This window comes from Styela clava, chromosome 5, assembly GCF_964204865.1.
Source record: "Styela clava chromosome 5, kaStyClav1.hap1.2, whole genome shotgun sequence".
Classification (NCBI taxonomy): domain Eukaryota; kingdom Metazoa; phylum Chordata; class Ascidiacea; order Stolidobranchia; family Styelidae; genus Styela; species Styela clava.
Window position 1 is genome coordinate 3,212,114 of NC_135254.1, and position 16,542 is coordinate 3,228,655.

Sequence of the window (16,542 nt, forward strand, 5' to 3'; positions counted from 1 at the left end):
AGGGACAAGGGCAATTTTATCTGTTTACCTCTAACCCCAATTGGTATAAAACTCTAAAATGCTAAGTCTGTCACAGATGTGCAAATATTCCAACTTTGCATTTCTTTTTTTTTTATGAATGTTCTATTCTGTTCGATATTCATTTTGATAACTACAACAGTGCGATTTTGTACTAAACCATTGCCCCAAGTAAGTACAGTACAGGAAGATGTGACAACCATGACCTGTGGTCTTTCCAATCTCATGCTTTATCAAATGCTCAAGGTGGGGAATTTGGAAACATCAAAATTGACATATAATGTGTTCATTTGAGTGACAACCAGAACCTCTTTCGAGTGTTTCTTGTCTAGAGCGACCCCAATAAACATTTTCAAGGCTTAAGAACCTCTGTGTAACTGATTATACATTATAATATGCCAATCAAAAAATGTGAAACAGAAATTTGATGTAGCTCAGGGATCTCCTGATTAAAATATGAAATTTCGGGTTTGCTTCGAGCCTGCAAATCCAGTTAATTAGTAGGACTCCGGCCGGGTCGAAATTTTTGAGCCTGATCTCACCTCTAATGTTGAGAAAATGAAAGTATCTCATGAAACACACTTATTATATTATATCCGTGTATTTAATTATATTTTAACAAGATAAATATAATAATATAGACCAGGGCTACTCAACTATTTTACCAAAGGTCCGCATACAAAACTTCAAAAATATTTGGGTCTGGAATTTCCAGACATTATATTTCGGCATCCTCATTCACATGATTCCTCGGCCGACTAATGATTATAAGCTAATCAAGATTGTTTGTTATGGCGTTATAGTTCTTTTCATATATATTTTTAAATCTATAAAACAGATTTTATAAAAGGAAACCACATATATTTTCTCAGTACTGAGTTTTGATAGAAACACAAGGACAAAGGGGCACTCCGGAAGTATGTGTACCAATATGGAGGTAACTAATTTTGTTCGCCTACTTTACATCAAGTTGTGTAAAGGGACTGAAACCTATGGGCAGAGGGTATATTCACTTGGCTAACACAGACGTCCCCGTACTCGTAATAGAACTATGATATAGAAAATCGAAATTATGAACCTGGCACACATACAGGAGTAACTTTCGAAGGAAAATAAACTTCTTCCATATTGTAATATAAAAATTGCCTGGGGAGTAGTCTTAGGGGGATTCCCCCTCATGTATAACTGTCTTATCACTAGCAGTATCGTCAGTGAGCACCATTTCAGATTCATTCTCTGGTTTTTCAGTCTTTACTCTTAGATATCATCAGCATTTCTCTTAAAATGTCATTTTCTGTTTCCAATCGGGATAATTCTTCGTAATCTCTGAGATATTGCTCATCATCAACATCCGCAGCATGCCTCCTCACAGCAGCCATCTCATGGATCTGAGACATGGAAAGATAATCAATGTTTTTCAAGATAAAACTGCCATCTATTTCGTTTTGGAATAATTGAACCTTTAGCGCCACCATGTGGTTGAATTATTTTGCTTGAATAATTATTGTCAATCCTCCAGCATTACTAATGACAGAATGCCAAGTAAGAAAGATTATAAAGTCCTACAAATTATAGTAGCCCATCACATATTGTTGGATATCAGTGGCAAATATATTTTAAACTGAACTTGATTAATCAGGATTAGAGATGTACCAATACCACTTTTGTCGCCGATACCGATACCGATCCGATACCAGCTAAAAACGCCGATACCGATACACCGATACTACAAAAAGGCCGATATTGCCGATACCGATACTATGTAATTATTACTTAATTATGTATGCTATGTAGGGCAGACGGGTTAAAACAATGGTCTTTAAGCGTTGTTCATAGTACACATTATTTCAGATCGAAAAAAAAGATATATATATCACATAATATGAAATTAATGTGTGGTATCCATATGCTGTAACTGATTAAGATACATTGTACAGTAACGCTAGTAATCTCGGTGTTCAATCAGAAAACTCATGAGCCGGGATGTCCAATTTGAATTTAATGTTAATATCGCGAGCTTCGAATATCGTTATTCGTGTTTAAAAGAATATCGAATATCACCCACACATTCTAGCGCCGCCGTCCTACGTTCAAATTAAAAGCATTTTACAAATATTTAATTTAGTGGCTAATCGTAATCGTCGACGCAATAAGTCAAAGCCAACATGAAAGAATATCAATCAGCACCGACAAAAAGAAGGCCCACCGATAACCGTTGAGGATGTTTTTTTACTTCACTATTTTATAATATTTTACAATTGCTATCCTATATTTTGAGACAGTCTAGAGCTAGGCGGCCAAGTCAATATATCTATAAAGAAATCGTGTAGTTAAGCAGAATTAAAATTAATACCTGTGTAGTGGGATAATTGTGTCGGAATTTAGTTTATCGATGTCGACGGACTAAATGACACTCGTACTTGACGACAAACAGTCAGAATTTATACCCGTGCCAAAAGTCCATGTATGGCTCATAGCTCACGATCTCTCCAGACAAAAATAAACTAAAAAGTAGTATTCCAACTTATCTTTTAAAACATTCTGGACCATATCAAAAAGGTAAATATATCGGTAATATCGGCCTTAATCTGACCGATACCGATATATGGCCGATACCGAAAAAATGGCCGATATTGCCGATACCGATACATCGGTACATCTCTAATCAGGATGCCTATTTCAGTACTGCCTTAGTGTGTGTACCAGGTTAGGGTTAGGCCATAATTTCATTCGTATTTTCCTTATTCTATTACGAGTTCGGGGACTGTTTGTGTTAGCCAAGTGAATATACTCTCTACCCATAGGTTTCAGTCCCTTTACACGACCTGATGTAAAATAGGCGAACAAAATTAGTTACCTCCATATTGGTACACACTGTTTCTACTATAAGATTATACAAAAAATGCTCAATGTTATGCAAGGTTACTCCCACAATTTGCCATGCCACAATTTTGTGGTGGTCAGAGGGTTAACCGTGCATATATTTATAGCGATTAGGGGATTTTTGGCAGGAAATACCTAATGAAGTTCGATATGGGACTAATAACATGTTCTTTTACATCAAAACCAATCCCCATAATCAAATCTGTGATAAACTGAAATGTGGGACCAGAATTGTGGGCCAGGGTAACCAATATTGTGGGATGGCGTAACCAAGCACTACAACCTAACTGTGGACTAGAATAACTTTAGTCTCAATACCTTATCAATGAGTTCCATATTCTCTTCTTGATATTGTTTTTTGTGATCTGGATGCTGAAAATGGAAGATATAAATAAAATTAATAATGCTGCTAAGTCACAGTTCACTGATTTTGTTGAAATATTTGAATCCAAGTAAAACTTAGTAATTATTCTTTGTGAATATTATTCAGCTATACGGCTTTTGATTCTTAATATTAATTTACAAATACTATAATGCAGGGGTGTGCAACCTGCGACTGGCCCATGGGCCAAATGCGGCCCACAAGAGTGTCAATTTTGAATGGTGTACAGGCCGCGAAATCAGTTTTCAATTAAATTTAACTTGTTACGTGTGAGTAATTCCTATCCCTGTGCGTTGCGAAGCCTATACCTGAGTCTAGTTTATTCATGCCTACGACTTTACAATGTCGTAACAGGTTTCGCCCAGTTATTTCTATCTGGACCTCCTGTATTAAAAGTTGCACACCCCATGCTATAATCGTATAATGGACTTCTTAGCTTTTAGAATTGTCGCTCCAATATGCCTAATCCACTTCACAACAAAATTGAAATTGTAAAGGGACTTCATGGACACCCTGGACATATAATATATAGACTGTCGCATTTGAATGTAAACTTTTGGAGCCGCTGCACTGAACTGGCCAAAACCTAGGATAAAAACCTTAATTTGCCATTTCTACGGGAGATAGGATTGTTCGTATTAAAACCAAAAGGTATTCTGAAAGAATGGAACTTCAATTAAATGTTTATTAGTAATATTACAGCTAGGGCTGTCCAAGCGAACCAAATATTCGAAATCGAATCGAATCGCAAATTATTCGAATCGTTTTTCGGCTAATTTTCGAATCGCTGAAATTAGGTACCTGTACATAAAGCGGAAACCACCTTTACGGGATGTTTTTCATCAGGCAAGCGGCGGCGCTCCGAGCTCAGACCACTCTTGCTCCCGGCTTAATTGGTTTCCCGATATTTCTCTCGCCTTCATTTTGTGATAAACATGTCATTACTAATGCCCGCCCGGTGGCACGTGATTAGCCATTTCATGCATGGTCATCATAAAAAGGTATAATTGGTCATGACGTTTTTGAGAGAGAACAAGGAGAAAAAGGAGACAATTTAGAAAACGATAGTTCTATAAATAGAATCGATTTGAAGCTGTTGAGTTAGTTATCATAGGAACATGGTACAGGCAACTCAAAGCTGAAACAGGTGTTTTGGGATCCGTATGATGGCAATACCTTCTTTGAATGGAATTTGTAATTTCTTATGAATTACTGTATTATCCATCTATATACCAAGACAAATAATTGCACTCTTGCATTTTGATGGCTGTTGTACACTAACAATATTATAGTCGTCAAATAATATTGTCATCAAACCAGCTTGGAAATTTTAAATGCAATTTTGAACTTTAGCAACAGTTTTATCTATATTGATGGCTGTTATTATTTTGCTGAAATTTACACAAAAAAACATAAGACTAGTGAATAGGATTAAAATAGCATCTACAGGCTTTACATGTCCTATTAAAACTCAATCCATCAATTTTTTTGACCAGTTCATACAAGCGTGTGATCTCCTTTCATAAATCTGAAAACATTGTATTGCAAAATACCAGCAGTAAGTAAGATGTAACTGCACATACGTTACCACAACATCGAAGGGCAGACGTTTATTGTATAATAGAGACAGATTTAATATTGCGCAATAATATTCGATTATTCGGTTTGATTCGGCGAAAATATTCGATTCGATTCGAATCAAAAAATTATTCGATTTTGGACAGCCCTAATTACAGCCATTTTATAGTAAAACAATAGACTTTCCTTTCCCTGAGATCATGAAATACACTGACAAGATCAACATACTTTTGGTGCTTAGTGAATTTCATCATCTGCTGTCTGTACTTGGCCATGATAAGTTCCAATGCGTTCTGGTGGTCGGTCAAACTTTGTCGCAATTCATCGTTCTCATGTTGTAGGAACCATGTAGGTTGCATTATTTTCTTGCTGAATACCTTGGAGACAGAAATGGGAATTTGGCAAACATAACTTTGTTTGAGATTTACATTTTATTATTTTTTTTACTATCAAGGGGGGTGTGCAACATTTTTTGGTTGACCATATAACCAACTTCATACAGTTAGCCGGGCCACACAAAAAATCAATGCGAGAAAGATAAAAGAATACGACTGTTGCTCAGCGTTCCAATAATAAAGACACAAGTCAAAACAATGAAAACATGTATTTTTACCCACATGAGCAGCTTTTTTAACATAACTGTTAGATTCAGATTTTATGCTTGATGGGGAAATAATTTAGTGTTGACAAGGACCACATTGAATGGTTTGGTGGCCCGGGCTCCAGTGTTCAGTAAAAATAAAAATCGAACATTTATGTCCGAAAATATCATACAGGTAAAGATAATAGAATAAATATTGCGTTACAAAATGAGCAAAGCTGATACTGGTTCTTGTAAAAATTTGTCATACCTAAGACTAAAGTAGACATTGGTCTGTGTCCGGCAACTTTGTTCAGTTCAATCAAATTTTCTTGATATGTGTTTCTCGCTTCCATCTCTTTCTTGAGAGTTGAAGCCTGTTCGGCAAGACTTTCAGCAGCGCTGTCATGATTCTGGGATAATAGATGAAATTAAATCATTTGGAAGTGTATGTTAAAGAGCATTGATAAGTTTGATTGTTGCAGTGTAGCCCACATAAACGCTCCTTTTTTTAATTTAAAATATTTCTGATATGACGCATTCAGCATTACTGACGTGGACAATATTTTTATGATCTGAGCATTTAAAATATTCTTGAGAGTTTAACCAGAAAATAAGATTCAAAATCACTAGTTAACTATTGTGTTTCCAGGGCCCCGAGAGGTTTAAAACAATTCAAAATACTATGGAGCTTCTTTTTCCAACCAAGGTGGAATTTTCTGAATTTGGTGCGGAACTCTTTATTATTACTATAACACTGATTTGATTAGCTATGACATTATAAACTACTTGAAGTGTAGAAAAAGCTGGAGTGTGACTTGTGCACAACAATAAGAATATATTAAAGCTAATTTACATATCAACATTACATAATAAGGGATTAGTTAGCAAGTTTTTCTTATTTGCTTTAGATACATGGTATTTTAAACCTTTAAAAAAAATTAGTAAAACAATTAACTTTTCTAACCTTGGGGTTTTGAAAAATGTTGATACTTTTGGTGCTCGGTAAACTTCATCATCTGCTGTCAGTACTTGGCCATGATAAGTTCCAATGTGTTCTGGTGTTCGGTCAAACTTTGTCGCAATTCATCGTTTTCATGTTAGAGAGATCAGATCGCAATATATTCTTGCTACCTTGAAATTAAAAATGCAAATTTATTTACCACATGGGATTTTATGCAATTTATTTACAGTGCAATTTGGTACTCCTGTAGTATGCGAACCAAGATGGCGGACACCAGAACATACTAGAGGAGTACCTGCAATGTATTTCATGCAGAATGCAAAAACTTTTGATTTGATCAAGGTTTTTATTTCTGATCTCTAAGCAAGACACTAGACAAGCACCCATGAAACATTCGCTTGATACTAGGCTGATTAGGGCTGATCTAGAAGTTCAACCCAGTCCATTACCACAGTGTGTAATGTCTTGCTATTGCCTCATCTAACTAATCCTTACTTAGGATTAGCTCACTTGTGGGCCAATAATATGATAAAACCACAAAAAAAGTATATGAATGCAAGGTTTTCATATTCAAAATTTCAATATCCTGAATCAGACCCAACTATGATAGATTAGAATAGGAAAAGAAAGGTTGGACAATAACAGTACAGAACCTAAAACGGGAGAAAAGAAAGAAATTCATATTAATTGCAAGGTTATTGATCCGATTGATTTAGTTGTTTCAGCCAGAACATTTTGGACAAATTTCTTTGAACCATTTAAATTTTATTTTCATTGCATTATTTATTTAGTTTCAAGTGTTTGTCTTGGAATGTCACAAATACAAAGAGTGAAAACAAGAGTTAGAAATCTTGATATAAAACATCTTTCATACCCAAGACTAGAGTCTGTGTCCAGCAGCTTTATTCTTTCAATCGAATTTTTTTGATATGTGCTCCAGACTGAGTTGAAAGCAGTTTGGGAAACCTCCATAGTCCTGGAATGGAGAGAATAATGATAAGAAATATATCTTGAACTTCTTGTTTTCGAACTCCCGACACAGTCACTTTAATTGATACAAATCAGGGGGCATTGAAATAAAATATTGATTTTATTACAGTATCAACATTAAATTACTACAAGTCTTCAAGTACCGTACAAGTTTTACATTTCATGCACATTTGATTCATACTACCCAAAAACCAGGCCATGGGGTTCCGATTGGCATACAATTCTATCAAAATTGTTATTTAGGTTTGGCGAAAAACAAACTGTATTTCCATAATATTCTGTACTACAACCCATGTCTGCAAGTTGTAAACCTTCTTGCAGTAACAAATATTTTATATATTTTAATTAGAACCATTAAAATATTATAGACTACCTTCAATCTTGTGACCAAATATCAAGCGTCAGCATGGAATTAATTACTTGATGATAACTTTTCTTTTCCTGGTCCCGGTACAAAAAAGGAAGCTGACGGCTCTTGTGTGTTACCGGTATATTCCTTTTTGCATTCACCTGCTTTGTCAGATATAAAATATTTTTCTAACAAATTCGCTTGCTAAGTTGATAATTTTGACAGTAGGCCTACCCAACGGCCGGCAACCAACTTGCCTAATGTTAAACAAGTTCATGGACACCATCTTGTGCCATATCTGGGAAACGCGAAACAATGGGGTCTTATGGGAAATTTTTGTCGTGTTGTCGTACCGAATCGAATAAGTCCGCTGTTATAAGGGCTAGAATGAAACCGAAGGGTGGATTTTGAACTTTAAGATATATGCTATCTAAATATATAACGCAATTAGTAATAAAAAAACTATCTAATGCGTTAAATTTGACCACAAACACAGCGTAGAACCATTTTTGGTCATTTTTTCAAAGATTTTATAGTGATACCCCAATTTGAGGCTGTAAAATATCTCCGCAACAATCCCACAACGTCATTTGTTCTTCTAGCGCAGCTCGGAGCTGAGCAGTAGGGCATTATGGAGCTTGGCAGACGAAAAATGTTAACCAGAATAGAAACGGCCATTGAGGCAAAGTTGGGTCGGCCGGTAATTTCGACGAATAAATACAACTTTTCATCTGTGACGTCATAAGGAACGGCATTGTCAAATGGTTAATTATGACGATCAGAATGCCCAATTTACTTCGGAAGCAACTCGGAACCGGTATACTTGTCTTCAAAGACAATTTAATGTACTATAAATGTAATTTGGCCAACATGAAACGATATAAGCATGTACGGCTAAGATTCTACTTCAAAACGCGATCTTCAAAATTTTCCTACCTCAAATATTAGTGAAAATAATAGGTATGTTCCAATAATTGTGTTGGAACTTTTCATAAGGCGCCGTGTTAAATTGCCGAGAACAATAGGCACAAGATGGCGTCCATTGTCTGAGCGTTGCCTCGCTTATATTATATATACGCTTTGGGCCTACCACCACTGTGAAGCTAGTAGCACCGTGACCTTTGTATGCGACCAGGCGAAAAGGTCAAATATCGAGGCAGAATTATGGGCGGAGCCAAATTCGCTGCACCACCGATCTCCGACAAGTACAAATGAGAGATTTAACGCATTACTGCGTAAAATTTGAAGAAGGCGTGCTACTAGCTTCACAGTGGTAGGCCTACCGGTATCCAGGTATCTGTTAGAATACGGTACCGAAAATATTTCCCTAAAGCTAAATCGGCGAACTCGTTCAAAAACATCTCTGGGTATCTCTATCGCCCCTGATGGTGATACCGTCGCCATAAGAATCGTCAGTGATCACCCATAGATTTTACATAACAACAAGATGGCAAGCACTGTACTTTTACGCAACCCCGTGCAACTAACTTGTCCCACTATGGCGTCATAGGGACGCCATTTTCGATAATTCGGCTCGGGTAGTGTAACGCAAACAAGCCTGATTTTAGTTATTTTAAAAGGCTATTGGGGCAGATTTAAATCAGTAGTTATATTCCGAGGGCGCAGAAATCCGTTAGGACGTCTCAATCAGTATCGAACCCAATACGGGGCACTCACATTAACAACCCACGCCGCTCGGTAACAAACATAATATAGACGCAACGCACGGTTAGCAAAGTTCATTTCGATTTTCCGTAACACTAAAACAAATATATAGGCAATGCAAGTCAACACACACATATAGCCTACGGAAAATCGGGAAAGTAGGCAAAATCTAGTACTATTCAAGACCTGATGATGCTAGGTCTACCAACCGTCCCGGGACAGTCCCGGAATCGACGTCTGGCCTCCCGGATTCCGAAATTTACTGATAACCAAGGCGTCCTGATGGCGCAACAAATCCTCCATGTTGATTTTTCCATTGGGATAGTAGACACCAGAGTTAGATCAATTGTAATTGATTTAATTAATTACAGTTATTCATGTAATTGTAATGTAATGGAGGCATTTTCATTCTGTGTAATTGTAATTTGCTAAAATTTTCGCTCAATTACACAATGTGTATTTTGAAAATAGTATTTTGAAAATAGATGAACATCAAACAAACTCTCCCAAAAATTGTGTTGTACCACTTCTTGCACCATTGTCAGAGTTTTTTTTAATCTTTGAGCAGCACTGAGGCATGCTGTTATACCAAAATGTTATATTTATAAATGTAATTTGATAAATTTTTCGACAGTAAATGCGACTGTAGCTATTTATTGATGTCAATGTTACATTATAAATTCGCTCTTTTCAGACACTCTAGCTGCATAATTGAATTGTAAACGTTCTTACCAATGGCAGAACAACGAGAAAGAGAGATTTAATATTTTGTCAAACAAAAAATACAGTCATCAATGAAACAGCCACAGCATATAAACAGTTTTGGTATGGACAGGAGGGAGCGATACGACCATACGGCCATCGAAGTCAGCTCCCACCATATACGCTGATGTGATTAAGATCAACACTGAAAGATGACCAGTGGCAAAACTTGAACTATTACGATAATATTTTTACAATAAATTTGGGAACAAAATGAGGGGATTCTTAGGTAAAAGCAATGTAATAAATGTGTGTTTTTAAAACAAACAAAAAAGGCGTCGTGGGGGGGGGGGAGATCCGTTAACGTTGCATTCGTTAAATAAAACAATCTAATAAGGGCCAGAATAACGTGATGGAAATTCATACTTAACTGATTAATAAATTTAATGGAGTTTTGACGAGATAATAATCAGGAAAAAAATAAGCTGGCTATATATGAAAAGTGTATCAGAGAATTGATATGATGAGAATGTGTCTGAACGTGAAAAATAATAGAGTGCAACTCAGTGGTAGGCTTACATACACATTACTGAAAAAAACTAACACACTGGATAGGGCAAGAGGAATTTTATTCATAGGTTTGTCATAATCTGAAAATAATTAAAAATTGCATGAACTTATATGGGAAAGTGTGGAAGATTGGGACACCTTTTTTCTTTTGCATATTTTGAGCCGGTAATTGTGCATATTCACTTAAGTTTGCGGAACTAATGCATAGAGGGTTACATGTAGTTTTTATTCAGCGACTAAGAAATTCCCTTGCGACACATATCGTACTACCAAAATGCTTTGAAAAACGTCTGTCAGGTGTCCCACTGTACCCCACTTGTGGGGCACATTCGAACAGACCCTGGGGCACAATGGGTCAGTCTGTCGAAATTCAACGAAGTATGCCCTTGAAAATAAGCAATTAATCAGCATATTCGTCTAAAGAACAGGGAGACTTCGAATTCGAAGATTTAATATTTTTTAAAATCAATGTTCAACTGAAATAGTTCAGATATTTTGACAAAAAATTTTGCAAACAAATTTGATTATTTTCTTCCTCGAATCTAAATCTGGAAATATTATTGATTCTCGAATATATTCCATATTGGGCCATAGGTCGAAAGAAACCATAATATTACAAAAAATATAACGCAACCCTAGGTCTCTATGCACTTATTGTATCAAACACTGTCGAATTGTGCCATGTACGGCATGTCCCACTGAACCCCGGTCCATTGTTCCCCATAGGAAACAAATATTTTCAGACCATCCCACGGCGAAATTCGGAAGGCACATCAACTCGCCAACGTTATGAATATTTTACAATGCACTATAGCTGAAAAATATCTGATGGTGGTTTGTCGTGTTGGAAAGGCTAAAGTAGAAAAAACTGGGATGATGAAATTTTAGTTTCAACCTCCCAAAACCACTTTCACCCCATAGCTTGCGCCTCTCTACCCGTCCGTTGCCGGTTCGCGGGGACGTTGTAACTCACCGAAGGGCGGATTGAAACATCGAACCGTGGACAGGATTACGGATGTAGTATCAGTATGAGAGCTGATTTTCCACTGTGCCCCATGTCCCAACGTGCCCCACCTTCCCCTATATGTTTGGGATTTTTACAAACTTGCACTCCAAAAATGTTAATACTTATCAATAAGTTTTACCAGATGGGTTTTGAAAACGTTTCTGATTCACACAAGAGGGTCAATCAATAGGAAAATTCAATAATTCACATTTTGCGAATCGTGTTCACAAAACGAAGCAATGATCATCATAGAAATAGTGAACGTTTTCATTTAAATATTTCATTTAAATATTTGTTACAGTATGATTCATGAAACCATCATAAACGAGCTGATCCCACTGATAGTTCAGAGCAATTTGGGAACATTTTAATTAACCAAAAATAGAAATAATATTATCAAATAACAAAGATATGAGAAAAGAACTATTTAATTGGTCAACAATAGCAGGTAAATACCTAAATATAAAAGACATGGAAAAGAAGTGCTATTCGATTGACCAACAATAGAATTTTCAACAATTAAATAACAAAGACATGAAAAAGTCTACATTAATTGAAACACCCGCAGTATGTGTACCAGGTTAAAGCTAGGCCCAATTTTTATTCCAACTTTCCTTATCTTAGTTCCATTACGAGATCGGGACTGCCCATGTAAGCCAAGCGATGGTAGCTAAATATGAGTGCCTAATCATGAAATTGACTTTAACAAATAATCTTCGTTTTCATGTTCAATTTTAAGTCTTTTAATCGCTAAAAAAATATTAAATTTGTAAAAATTTGGATAATTAAAAACACATGAAAATGGCACCCCTGTGTTATAATGAAAGTTTTATGTTGTTTTATATCCCCCCCAAAAAAACGATTTGGGTGAAATACTTCCCCCTCAATTTTCAAAAAATTAAAATCCATTTTGCCTCAGTTTTGGTGTGTAACTGTTCATCAGAAAATATTAATCAGAAGCCAGTAACAAAATGTGTGTTACACAGTGTAATGTGGTTCTGGACACATGCGACAGTCCACTCACTGTGCGCAAAGTAGTAACCATCAAATTGCGTCCTCTACAGTCTACAATACATCATGTGCATAAACAGAAGCCTTCTGAAGTCATTCTTGGGGCTTAGACAGCAGTCTCACACTCTTGTGCTGTATATGACCCAACATTATAGGCTTCTGAGTTCTGACACACACAACTGGTTTGTCCTGGTGAAATGAGTTGTAGGTTCTAAAATGAACGTATTTTAGAAATAGCAAGCGTTCAAATTGACAGTGACTTAACTAAACACGCCTTCAGTTCATAAGATCAGAATTCGAAAGATAAAGCATTATTTCCACTAAGCTCCGAATTGTCTATTCATATTGCTGCTAATTAGGCTACTATGAATTGTTGTGACCACAGGACTACGAGCAATCATGACAGTGAATCTTGTACATTCAATGCACTGATTTCTGACTTTGCATTACTTAGGATCTGACACCTGAAGCCAGCGTTTAGAAAATCGTTGTAGTTCAACTTAACTTTAGATACCCGTAACTTTTCTGGGCTAACTTTAATGAGTCGGATGGGCAACGTGATATAGATAATTAAATGTGACATCATTCTAAAACTCTGTCAAGCCTGCAGATTACTAGCCTGTCTTCCTGATGTCAGTTTCACATTTGGCCATTCGTTTGACTAACTCAGCGTTTCCCAACCTTTTTTGTACGCGGACTATTTTCTCATCGGCGAAAACCTTTGCGGACCTAAAGTGCGTTTATTGCAACCGTACTTTGTGTGAAGAAGCGATAAAACCAAACACAACAGAATTTAACAAATTTCAAAATTGGAAATTCTCCGCAATTACGCGTTCGTCAAAAAAGCCAACTTTTTGTGTATAATAGCCTTTTCTGTCGCACAATAGATAATCCATGACAACGACGACAATTTAAATGTCATTCTATTTTAATTTAATTGTGTTCATGGTAACTCGCGGTTGCGTCGACTTACGACAAGATGAAAGCATTACTTCTTCAAAATGCCACGGCAATCTACGAACATAATAATGTGAAAATATATTGCCCCATTATATATATTTGATTATAATACATATTTTTTGCGATCTTGCGAATTTGTAATCGTCGTTAGAAAAATCCTACTATCTGCTCTAAATTGCCAGAAAGTACAACTTGATTTAGTACTTATTAAAAATATACTCAAAGTATATTAGTGAATCGAAAATCATTAGTAAATCAAAAATCATTCTAATCCGCGGTTGTGTTGACAAGAAGAAAGCAATACTGCTCAGAAAATATCATGACAATCTGTGGACACAAAAATGCGTGGCCCGATAATATTTTGTTTTAATTAATTCGTATTTTCGTGAATTCGATAAATCTGAGCTTTTGGTACAACGCTCCAGTACTGTACCTACCAATGTGGAGGCTGTGAAGATGTAGAGGCAGTGAAGCAAATAATCCAGAAGGAAAAGGCCTTGGTACGTTACCTACCGTAGCACCCGAAATTTTGCCTTTTGCAATGTCTAAAAAAACGTTATTAATCGGTCGCGGACCATCATGAAACAAAACTGATAGCATTCTCCGGTTTATTTTTAGTATTGCCGCTTTTCAATTTAGAAAATTTGGATTTCCACCATTGACATCCACCACAAATTTATTCCTCGTTGCTCAAACTCGCAAGAAACACCACTATCGGTATTTATCAAAGCGTGTGCATCCTCGTGTTTTCGTCGAAATTCCGCAAGTCTGATTAAGCGACGCGCAAGCGACCTGTCGCGTCACCTGTTACCAAAGTTTCAAATTGTAAATTGGTATTCTAATAGTTGAATATATGCCCAGCCCTACTCAGTAACCAGTAATTATCGACTTGATTAATGTTATTTGAATAAACTTTCTTTTTATGTGTTATGTAAATTCTAACGTAAATCGTAATTTGGCTTATAGTTAAGTTTCGCGAAAGAGTTTGCGCCCGCCGTGAATTTCCGGCTCGTTGCGGACTCATTCAAATGCTTCGCAGACTCATTCAAGACCGCGGACTCGGGTTGGGAAACACTGGACTAACTTCACACAACGAACTGCCAGGGCCGAATTTGCAGCCTCTACAATTATTTTCCCATTTGTTTCTTCTCTCGGCATCTGCTGATAGTTGCACTGTTTTCTATTCCCGCTGCAATTAGACGCCGAGCAGCCTATAATTTTATAGCAGAAGGTACCAGCCTAGCCGAGGATCACGGAGAACCGCCGTAACCTCGCAGGCGACGTTAATCGAAAATGGCTGCCAATTTCCATTGTTGCAGAACTTAGATATATATGGGCTTTGATCTCGTGATGTTCGAATCCCATGCCGCATTGATTATGTGGGAGAAGAATGCTGGACTGGTGGGTTCACGGAACGAATGGTCGAAGTTTGAGGAATCTTGGAATGTTAGATTTGAATGGGGGATTCCCCTGTGAACAACAGCGTCACCAATATATAGTTAATCTAATATTTCCATTCGGAACATTTTTCAAATCATGAACACCCATTAAATCTAGAAAATTTAGGGAAAGGATTGAATGAAGTTAGATTGAAAATATGTCGGCTTTGTTGCTTATTTTAAGCGGGTCAATTCGGAGCAGACTATGATCGCACTGAACAAAACTCAGCGCTATAAGCGGCCACTAAAGAACTGGTTCAAAATGAACACTTACAGCAAACTATCATGAATTATTCATGACATGAGTGTACTAACTTGGTCCAATTTTAACTATGATAAAACCAACATTTGTTTGACTAGATTCTTTAAGAATCATCATGTTTCCTAATGTGCGGTGGCCATAAAAGTTTCTGTCTATCATAGTTAGCTTCACAACTCTGCGCGAAACTAGAAGACACAGCATGTCCCTACTTAGATAAACATGCACGATTATCCCCAAATCAGTAATAACCACAGACTAGTTATTCACGAAAAGTTTGGATCATGTATGCCCTAACAATCAGAAGCGATGGCTCAGTGGTTAACATGTATTACACATCTTTGATTCCATGCACACCACCTCATCTAGTGTGTAATAAATTGAGTAGACAATATCGACCCCAAAAAATATTTAGGTTGTTTCAAGAAGATTAGCTCTTTACATGTCAGTGTCTGTTTTCCCTGTTGGGAGTGAAAACATGAACAAATATTGCATCAAATTTCTATAGCATTTTATAGATTCTCTAATATAATGAAATTTGAATTGTGATATGCGTTTGTGTGCATTTTAAACCGATCTACATTAATATGAAGGACATATTTCATGCTGAGATGGATTGTTGGTTAGTGATGTTTGGAATAGGAGGTAGTTTATTTTTTATAACATGTTTCATGTGTCCACTGCGAACTATGGGACTATGGACAACAGGTTTTGTTTAGTATCGCTGGAAATATATTGCCTTGCTACAAATATTTTTATTACAAATTTCATTAAACCTCATAATTTTAGATTGCATTTGTCGTCATGTTGTGTGGATATGGTGCTCACATACATATTCAAATTCATCCTAAGTTATGTTTGCTCTCCGTGTGGTTTGCTGTTGTTACATTGTTTTGTATTATAAGATCAAAATTAAATTTATTGAATGATTAGCTCCATATTGTCTTGTCATTGTTTTTTTCTTCTAGGCAAGCAGAATACTGAAATACACGGAAATTTATTCTTACAGATTCAGATGATTTATTTCTAACATGCAAGAATAAACACAAAATTTAAAGCACAAAAAATTGACAAACGTGTATAATGACAATCGTAAGAAATGTAAATATACACATAAGAGTCCATACAAGTAAGAGATTCTTAACAATAGATAAGGAGTCGCGAAAGACTGTGGAAGTCATCTAAA

The 16,542-nt window shown here is 36.4% G+C and overlaps 1 protein-coding gene and 1 pseudogene across 2 annotated transcripts in view; one reads left to right on the forward strand and one right to left on the reverse strand.

The window, feature by feature from the left end:
* Positions 1 to 16,542, forward strand: part of LOC144422696 (uncharacterized) — a 486,406-nt gene that overhangs the window by 112,189 nt on the left and 357,675 nt on the right. The gene's annotated exons all lie outside the window — the stretch shown is intronic.
* Positions 459 to 9,726, reverse strand: LOC144422788 (FGFR1 oncogene partner 2 homolog; annotated as a pseudogene). The gene is made up of 5 exons (XR_013475391.1): positions 9,619 to 9,726; positions 5,713 to 5,854; positions 5,090 to 5,238; positions 3,220 to 3,273; positions 459 to 1,406 (listed from the first exon to the last, which is right to left on the reverse strand). The product of XR_013475391.1 is annotated as an FGFR1 oncogene partner 2 homolog (transcript).